This window comes from Alligator sinensis, unplaced genomic scaffold (genome assembly GCF_000455745.1).
Source record: "Alligator sinensis unplaced genomic scaffold, ASM45574v1 scaffold1277_1, whole genome shotgun sequence".
In the NCBI taxonomy this organism is placed as follows: Eukaryota; Metazoa; Chordata; order Crocodylia; family Alligatoridae; genus Alligator; species Alligator sinensis.
In genome coordinates this window covers 288,911-298,445 of record NW_005842341.1, presented here as the reverse complement: position 1 = coordinate 298,445, position 9,535 = coordinate 288,911, and positions in this window count along the sequence as shown.

The following is a 9,535-nucleotide window of genomic DNA, read 5'->3' as shown; positions in this document are numbered from 1 at the left end:
TTTCTAAAAACTCTTTTTAGTTTTAATGCCTCAGTAGCACACAGAGGAACCAGTCTGAGCATTATGGGAGAAACCAGACATTTGAAAGCACTTTGCCACTAAGTCACATTCATGGATTAAAGTCTGGAGCCCAAGTACTTTAAAAAAAATGGCCTTTTGCTTGTGGATTCAGATTTTGGGGCTTGAACAGTTACTTGGGGAAACTATTCACAAAGATTATTGGGTGAAGCTACTGTAGGGGTTGATGTGTAGTTTTGGGTTGCAAATCTTAGTTGTGTTTGGAGCACTGTGTTGGCAGTAATGATGTACCCTGGATTAGAAAGGAAGATCTTTTAGCAAGAGCTCTGTCTCCAGTCCCATAGTAGCTTCACCCAGTTATCCTCATAAAAATTGCTGGCAGAAGGGGACTAATGATGAAAAATCTGGATCCTGATTTCAAATGCTTCAAGTTTTAGGAGTGTTTGGATCAGGGCCTAATTAGCACTGATCAGTTGCATCTAGGGCTGATCACACAATATAGAACCTTCTCAGACTTTGGATAGTGATCTTACCCCAAAATTACAGTACATTTGGGTCTATTTCATGAACAAACAGTAGACTGTTTTTCTCTCTTCTGTGAAGGCCATTCACATGGAGAGAAATAGCTCTACCGCTCATTCAGGTATGCCACTCAATGAGGATTAAGTACATGAAATGCTGCTTTTCTAACATTTAGTATTTGTTAATAAGTGCCAGTTTATTAGTCATTTCCTGTTTTGTTCTAGAGAAGTAAATAAAAAAAATCTATAAAAGCCTCTTCACTGATTTTTAAATGGTAAGCATAGAAAGATGTTAAACTCAGAGATTGCCTCATTGAGCTACATCCAATATTATTTGTTAGTGAGGATTGTTGGAAACAGGTATTTCTTATTTGAGCTCCTATAGATATGACACACATTAGCCTGTGCAGATCCATCAGCCCACCTTTCAGAGCGAAAAGGTTTTATCCTATGAAATGGGAACTATCTAATATTTCTAATTCCTTTATTAATTCTTTTGAAAGATAAACATACAAGCTGACACTGTCTTGGAGCTGCACACAATTCCCATGCAAGTTTTTGGTTTCTTGAGGTCATATTTGCTTGTGTCATTCCTGGTAAGGAGCCTGGCAGGGATGTACAAAACAGGCCGTATTTGATTTGGATTTGGATTCGGCCCAAATCGGGGACAGTGATTTGATTTGTTGATTCAGATCACTGTCCCTGATTCAATCGAATCTGACGCTGAAGATTCAATGCTGATTTGGAGAATCAGCAATTCAGCCATAGACACAGCTTCAAATGTTTTTTCTACATACATCAAGGTACCAGGCATGTGGCTTGTGCATGCTGTGATGCTGGAGTGCATAGAGCATCCCATGGGAGTGCAGGCCCCCCCCCCCGGCGTGCTTGGCAGCAAACCTGGAAGTGGACCAGAAGTAGTTCTGGTCCACTTCCGGGTCTGCTGCTGAGCATGCAGGGGGGCCCCCCCATGTTCCCTGGCTTAGAGGTTGGCTGCGGGGGGACCCTGGGTACCCCCCCAGACCCAGGAGACACCCGTCACTGAGCCAGACGGGCACAGGGCCTCCCCCCCAGCACGCTCCCTGGCAGACCTGGAAATGGACCAGAAGTGCTTCTGGTCCACTTCCAGGTCTGCTGTTGAGCATGCTGGGGAGCCTCCATCCATCATGAGCTGCCTGGTACCTCGAGGTATGTAGAAAAAATATTTAAAGCTGTGTCTATATCTGAATCGTTGAATCTTTCCGAATCTCTCTGAATTGATTCAGAAGGTTCTGATCCAATTCGGAGAGATAAGAGTGTCCTCTGAGTCGATTTGGATTTGGAGAGTCAGCCACCAAATCAGGCTGAATCTCTGCCGAATTGAATCAGGGACTGAAGCTTCACACAGCTCTAGAGCCTGGTATCCTTTTGAAATTTAACTTGTCTTTCATGGCTCACATCAGTTAAGTCATCTTCCTTTGTATCTTTTGGTTTAGTCTCAGTCCCACAGTTGTGTGTGTGTGTGTGTGTGTGTGTATGAATTGGTGGAATGCTCCTAAAAACTTCTGCAGCAGAGCATTGCGAGGGGCAGCTCAAGGGGTTGCTCCAGTTTCCAGATGCATGTAGTAATTGGCAGTTGTCAACATAGCACCTGTACAGTCCAGTTTTTGTGTTGGAATGGAGAAAAGGAGTATTGGGACCAAAATCTTTAAATTCAGAGCCTGCAAGTCTGGCCAGTTTCAGTTGCTCACAAAACAACAAAGTAAGTTTGCTTGGTTGTATCAATTCAAAGTTGACTTGAGCAAATCTGCTTCACTGCTTCCATGGACCCTTCAGTGAAAAAGCAAAAGCACTCTCCTCTAATATATATACAGTATACTAAATCAGGCATATATATAACCATCTCTGTATTTTAAAATGCTGTCATATTGAGAGTTGTGGGTAGGAAGAGAAATTCAAAAGTTAAATTTGTTATGTAAAATATTACGTTGTCTCCCCCCCCGACCCTACCATGACTTCCAGCTTTTCTTATTGCTGTTGTGTGGTACATTCTTCACTTATCCCTCTTATTATTTTACTGGAGTATGTCCTCATTTCATGAGCAGAGCCAGCACCTAACTTGTGAGGGCCCAAAGCAGAGATTAAGGTAGGCCTTTCCCTTCCACCGCCTGCAAGTAGGATGAGTTGGCTTAGGTCGGGGTCTCCAGACTTTTTAAGGTGAAGATCACTTTTTGAAATAAAGGGCAATCTATGATCTACCGTGACCTGCCCCCGCCCAGCAGGTCAGTCTGGGGGAGGAGGGCAGATTGAGGCCCGCATGGTGAGGGAGGGAGTGGGGCTGGGGCAGGGGCAGGGGCAGGTGTGAGTGGGGCCTGGGCTGGGCTAGGCCAGCCCAGGAACCAACCCTCCCCTGGCATGAGCCCCCCAGACTGAGATTGACTGTCAGGGGCTCCCCAGTCAATTAAGATCTACTGGTTGGTGCCCACTGGCTTAGGTTAACTTACTGATTTCCCCCAAGGCTGGGGTCCTAGGCAATGCGATGATTGCTCATCCCTAAACTAGGCTATGAGTGAGAGTATGTTTTTGTGATCTTGTCCGTGATCTCTTAGATTCAGAGAGCAATGAAATAAGTGGCTATGTATAACTTAAAGTGCATTAGAAACTAGCTATCAAGAGATCATTAGCATTGTTACATGTAACTTCATCTTTACGATATAAACATAATGCTTCTATGCCTGATTGTCAAATCTTTAATTCCATACACTTTACCTTTTCCTCTGTTTAACTTCTTTTCACTTTGTGTATCATAGGAGCATATAGAGAAGTAGGGTTGGCAGGGGCCTTGTGAGGTGTTGAGAAAGACCCTTCAGTTTTTTTGCTGTTTCTCTTTGAAGCTTCTCTTCTTGGGCTGTGAGGCCAGTTGTCAAGTTTATTTAATTTAAACCCTACTTCTGTTGCAACTACAATCAAGTTGAAAGGCTTGCTTCCAATGAAAGTTGAACAGAAAACATTTCCTGATAAGAGATGAGATTTAGTCAAAACTGACATTTTTCAAAGAAAAGCTTCATTATAAAAGAAAAATACAATGTAAATAATAGTTGTCCTTTTATTTTTGAGTGCAATTTTTTTTCCTTTTAATTTTCATGAAAAAAAACCTGAAATACTATTTTCTTCTTATTTTCTCCTTTTCTCCATTCTTTTTTGCTACCAAATGCAAGGGAGCGAATGATTGCAGCATAATGAATTGATGCCTAGGGGTTTCTGCCCTTTGATCCAGTTCCACATTTCTTTAACTTCAGCAAAATTACAGAATGACAAAAACAAAATGATCCCATCATCTTTCTACTCTAGTTTTTCAAAAGTTAAGATAAGGTTGATGTTTACTGTAGTAACTGACTTCACAAAAATATAGTAAAACCACGTTATCAGGCAGTGTGAACCTGAATGAACCATAACTATTTCCAAGTTTTATTTGAATATCAGAAATTCAGGTGATGTCAGACATACACTGTTGTATACCTGCGGTGGGTTCATTTGCAGTTCAAAGCTTAGTGTTCATAGTAGTTCAACACAGTAGGGTAACTAGAGCAGGAGGAGCCCCAGGTTCCGGCTATGAAGGGGTTCCAGAATCACCCCCTGGGAGTCTTTGCCACAAGTTTTTGTCCCTTCCTGACCAGGCATAGGAGCTGAGCAGGGCAGGACCACAGTGAGCAGCATATCTGTTGGGGGAGGGGGGAGCAGGGGGCAAGTGGAGTTTGTGGCATGTTGCTTTACCTCCCCACACCCCCCATGCTTGGGAAGCATTTACCAGAGCAGGCACAGCCCTGCAGTCATTATGTACGCATAGGCATAAGGAGCATTTTCAATGCCTAAGGTGCTGTTAGGGGTAGGGGTGAGGAGTGAGGATGTGCTCGTGACCACTGGAGAGTAGGGGAGAGAGGAAGAGGAATGGAATCTTACCTGATAGGGCTTTAACGTGGATGGCAGCTGCTCCTGCTGCAACTACTCCTGCAGCCATGAAGGCTTGTTCTGTTGCTGCTGAGAAACAGGCGGCAGCACAGGCTCCCTGGGGAGCCTTCCTGTTGCTCCATTCTCTTACCCCTGCAGTTCCTGGATGCAGGGCTATATCTCCAATGGCAAAACCTCCAGGATAGGGGCATGTCATTCCATGCCACACTGCAGATATATTGTTGGGTGCAAGGCTGAACCTGCCCAGCTCTTGACCATGCTGGTACCCTCTCTAATTCAGCACCTGGGACTGGTTCTCCACTTGCCCTGCTTTAGTTATGCTACTGTATGTATGTATGTATGTATGTATGGTGGGGAGGGAGTGAATGGGATACCAGGTTTGGCTCCCATGGAGCCTGGCCATGGGCCTGCTGCCACCAGAGCAGAGCAGATGCTGCTACAGTAGTAGCAAAGGCCCAAGCAGTGGCAGCAGTAGCCTGGGAAGGTAAGTATTCCCTTTCCCTCACCCATACCCCTGCCACTTTAGTTACAGTAGTTGGCATACCCCTGTGCCTCCATCTGCCCTTCCTTGGGTGCTCAGTGAACTCGCTGTGCCTCAGGTTGAACCCATTATCTAAACTATCTTAAAAAATAAGTTTTACAGACTGGAAGGAGGAGGAGACCAATTTTGTGTTCATTTTAATACATTTGTAAAGATGCAGTATAAAAGGCCTTGATATAAAAACCTACCCTGATTAAATTTAAAATAAGCCTGTGAAATTGCTCTCATGTTGGTGCTAATGTTTCCACTCAGAAACCTATGGGACTAACTCTCATCTCAAACCCATTTTACACCATTGATTTCACTGACTTTTAAGGACTAATCTTTGATTTACATTGAAGTTAGTGAGAGGATCATCAAGCCTTATGTTTTCCAGGTTATTCTGTTGCAAGGCAGCACAATGTCATATGCAAATTCACCCTTTCCATTGTAATTAAAACCCTCCCACTCTAATTATAGTTTGCAAATGATTCTTTGCTGAAATATCATGACACTGTTATATATACAGTTACGTACACCATTATGGGTGTAAATGGGTTATTTCTGCAACCTTTCTAGCCAAGCTAACATAAAAAATATCCACCAGTCACGAGCCAATTCAGAGAACATATCTTAGTAAGACTCGAGGCTTTCCTTAGTTTTCATACAGTAAAAAAGCCAGCATGTTTTAGTTATAAGTGCAAAATAATTATCCAACACTTGAGTATAGTTTGGTACTCACCTGTGCCACTGAACAGTAATATTGGCCTTTAAATCAGTTAAAATTGCATAAGTACCCTGGAACATCACCCCAAATGTCCTATGGAAGGACAAACACCAATGTTCTTTGCTGTACATAATCTGTCCTGCAGCACTCTTGCCCCTGTGCTCTGAAGTCAGTCAACCCTCCTTTAAGATATTTAGCCACGGGCAAGTTCAAAGCTGTTTTGTGGCAGGTGAAGGGTTAATGTAATGCATGCAGCTGCTAATGTTCGGTTCTAAGGCAATGTGGTCTTCAGGGGTAATTTATCCAGGCAGGATCTGACATGAGATGTGACATTTACCATCAAACACAGCTAGGGCCATTGCAAATATTCTTAGGGCTATCAAAGACAGCTAATGTTGGCCTTTCTTTTTGCCTACTGTATATATTTTTATTAACCAGTTGGATTCTTGATGCTTCTAAATATATTTCTATGAGGATCCTTATTTCTGTTGTTGAACCTGGAGCTTTTCTGATTACCCAGAGAAAGCTGTTATTATTTGATTAATGACTAATGAATGCTGAGGAACAATCATTCCACAAAATGAGGAGAGGTAAGAATCATTATTTCACAAAGAAAGGTGATAGGAGCTAAATATTCTCAGCCATTGATCCTCAGCTCTGTAATGCCCTCCTCTTTGAGGCCCACCAGCACCAGAGCCTAGACATCCTTTGGAAACACTATAAGACCTTCCTATTTGGGCAGGCATTTAGTAAAGAAATCTAGGCTGAGATGTTGTTGGAGGGAGAAGGGAGGGGCATTGTTTGTCTTATGTTGATAGCCAGTTCCCATTTAAGTTGTTTTGTCATTCATTGTTTTACAACTTTCTGTTCCTCTTATTGTAAGCTTCCTGAGCCTTGCTGGAAAGGAATAAATATATAAGCCTTCTGCTGGGCACTGGTCAGCAGCAACAAGAGCCAGGTCCATTTTGGGGGGTCTAAATATACTTTACCTTGGCTTGAGCCCCAACCCAGACCACTTGGGAAACGCTATATAAATTACTAGGGTGTCCCACATAAACAAAAGCCCCCTTGTTGCAAGCAGAGTAAACACAGAGAACAAATTTATTACTGAAAACAAAGGCAAAGAAAACAAAGGAAACACTAAATAGAATTTAAAACACTACCAATTACAATGTGTAGTTCATAGATTGCACCCCCTTGGGGAGGCTTCACCCATGCCCAGGCAGTCTGGGACCTGGGGCTCACCCCCGGGGCAGTTCCAGGGGCTTGTACCCTTATACCTGCTCTTTAGCAATGGGTTGAAAACAGGGTTTCACTGCAGAGTCTTTTGAGCTGCTCCTTGGGTTCGCCGGATTGAGGGAAACTGCTAGAGAGTGTGGGTCCTTCTGTGTTGCAAGGGGACCCTTGTTACTCCCTGCGACACTGCAGGGTGATCCCCACTTCCATATGGTGGCCTTAAGGGGTTAACTGCACTTTCATCCATATGCCGCACCCCTACAGTCCTAGTCCCAATCCCAGCTCCGGTGGGCAGAAACTGCAAAAAGAAAACTTCGAAGGAGAGGTCAGGTTTTCCTCACTGGGCAGCAAAAATTGGCCAAGCCTAGACTGAACTGAGGCCTGAACATATAGCTGGGGTTCAGCCACACAGCTAGGTTGAAACACCATAGCTGTTGAAGCAGCAGGAAAAAAAAGCCCCAGGCCTATGGCTATAGCCTGGACACCTGGTTTCAGCTATGCCCCATGCTGAGAAGATATGATTACAAATCAGAGGGGCCAGGCCTCTGGAGCCAGTAACTGCCAGTACCCATTCCTGGGCAGTTTACTTCAGTGGTTAACACTTCCGTGGCATTAACCCACTTAAGAAGAAAAAAGATCAGAAAGAGGGAGGAAATAGGAGTCTCAAACTCCAAAACGGACTTTCTCTCCCTCTCTCTGAGGCTTTCCCTTCAAATAGTGTTTGCTTGCCTCTCCAGCAAAGAGGCGGGGAGACCCTGCGGGAGCAGATTTTCTGACTCCCAACATAGCCCTGCAGCTCTCAGGAGGCAGATGAATAAGAGTCCCAGAACCTTAGTGAGTTGCTCTTATACACCTGGTGTGATGTCACCCGAGCCTTATCCAATCCAGGAGGGATGCATTTCAGTCTTTTTCCCAACCAGTCTGCCTGAAGCATCCTTTGCTTCCTCTGGCCAATAAAGCTAGAGGGTTTTACATATTTTCCCCAGATTGCCATGTGCTGAGCACATGGCTAGAACAACAGGAGCCATCTTGCCCATGTTAAAACACACACAAAACAATACAGAGCCCAGTGTGTGTATGTGTGTGTATTTGTGTGTTACAAATAAATAAATATAGATTCACCCCCATCCCTCTAATGTTAGTCCCTCACTTAGGCGATATGTATTTCCATACCAGCTTTGTCATCTTTTTTGGATTCACAATCCTAAACATCTACTAATAAAAGTCAATCAGACTTAACTGATTTGGCTCAAACCAGTTTATGAAACTTCTGTCCCAGACCCCTTCCTGTTTCAAGTTAAATCATAGTCCCCCAGCATCCCAGCATGCTTTCCAGCCCTGGGCTGGGCTTTGCTTTCTGCCCCAGCACAGAAGGGTTGGTGGGGGGAGGAGGGGGTGAGGCAGGGACTACCCCCTCCTCTTCCCGGCAAATCCTGCCTGGGGTCTGGGGCTGGGGTGGGGTGGGATTAAATCCACTTTCTCCTGAGTACAGAGCTTCCCTGCTAGTAAACTTACTGGATACTTAATGCTGGCTGTGACTGTAGACTAAAAATCTGGAAGCAGAAAGAAGAAGTGAAGTACAACCCTGGAGAGTCCTGCTGCTGTGATTCTGGACTGCAAATCCCAGAGACCTCAGGGGCAGCAAGAAGAGGAAGAAAACACACAGCCCATGTTGTGTGAGCCACTGCATGTGGCTGCATTTCCTGAATCAGAAGTAAATATGTGTCCATTTGTTTCTTAGTTTAATCTCTGCAGTTTAGACTAACCTGCAAAGACTGAATCAATTCAGACTTGGGCTTTTTGACTGTCTGCACTTAGCCCATGTGTCTCTGGCTTTTTGGGCTTCACTCTTGAGATAGTTTGGCCTTTTGGGGCTTCACTATTCAGTTGCCTCTTATCTGTCAGAGGCTTTGAAGGAAGCAGACATAGCTTCTGTGCAAACAAAATAAACAAACAGAAGAAAAACCCTGATCATGGCACCTCCCGGTGGCTGCTTGACCTCTGCTGGCCCCAATCTCAGTGCAGTAATGTTCACTGCTATGCTGCCTGTGCAGCCACCCTGAGAGGCTGGTGCCAGTGCTTTTTATTTCCACCCCTGGCCCATGTGGGCTGGCATCTCTTTATTCATAGATTCATAGATGTTAGGGTCGGAAGGGACCTCAATAGATCATCGAGTCTGACCCCCTGCATAGGCAGGAAAGATTGCTGGGTTCAGATGACCCCAGCCAGATGCCTATCTAACCTCCTCTTTGTTGCCGCCGAGAGCCGCGGCGCGGGGTTCGGGGCCTTAGGAGTCCTAGTCGGCGGGCAGGTACTTGTGACGCTTGGAGTGGAATCAGGTACTCAAGCATTTTGATTGAACAAAAGAGATTGTTTACTTACACTGCTCATACAGTGCAGGTCAGAAGTTGCTTCGATTATGGTTGTAAACAAAACTTGGGTCGGGCAGAAATTACAAAGTTCTTTTGGGCAGTCTGCAAAGTGTTCGGGGTGTTCGGGGTGTTCGGGCCGGCAGTCGTCTTACGTCTCGGGTGGGGGGGTGCTAGGCCCCCTTGGGTCAGTGAT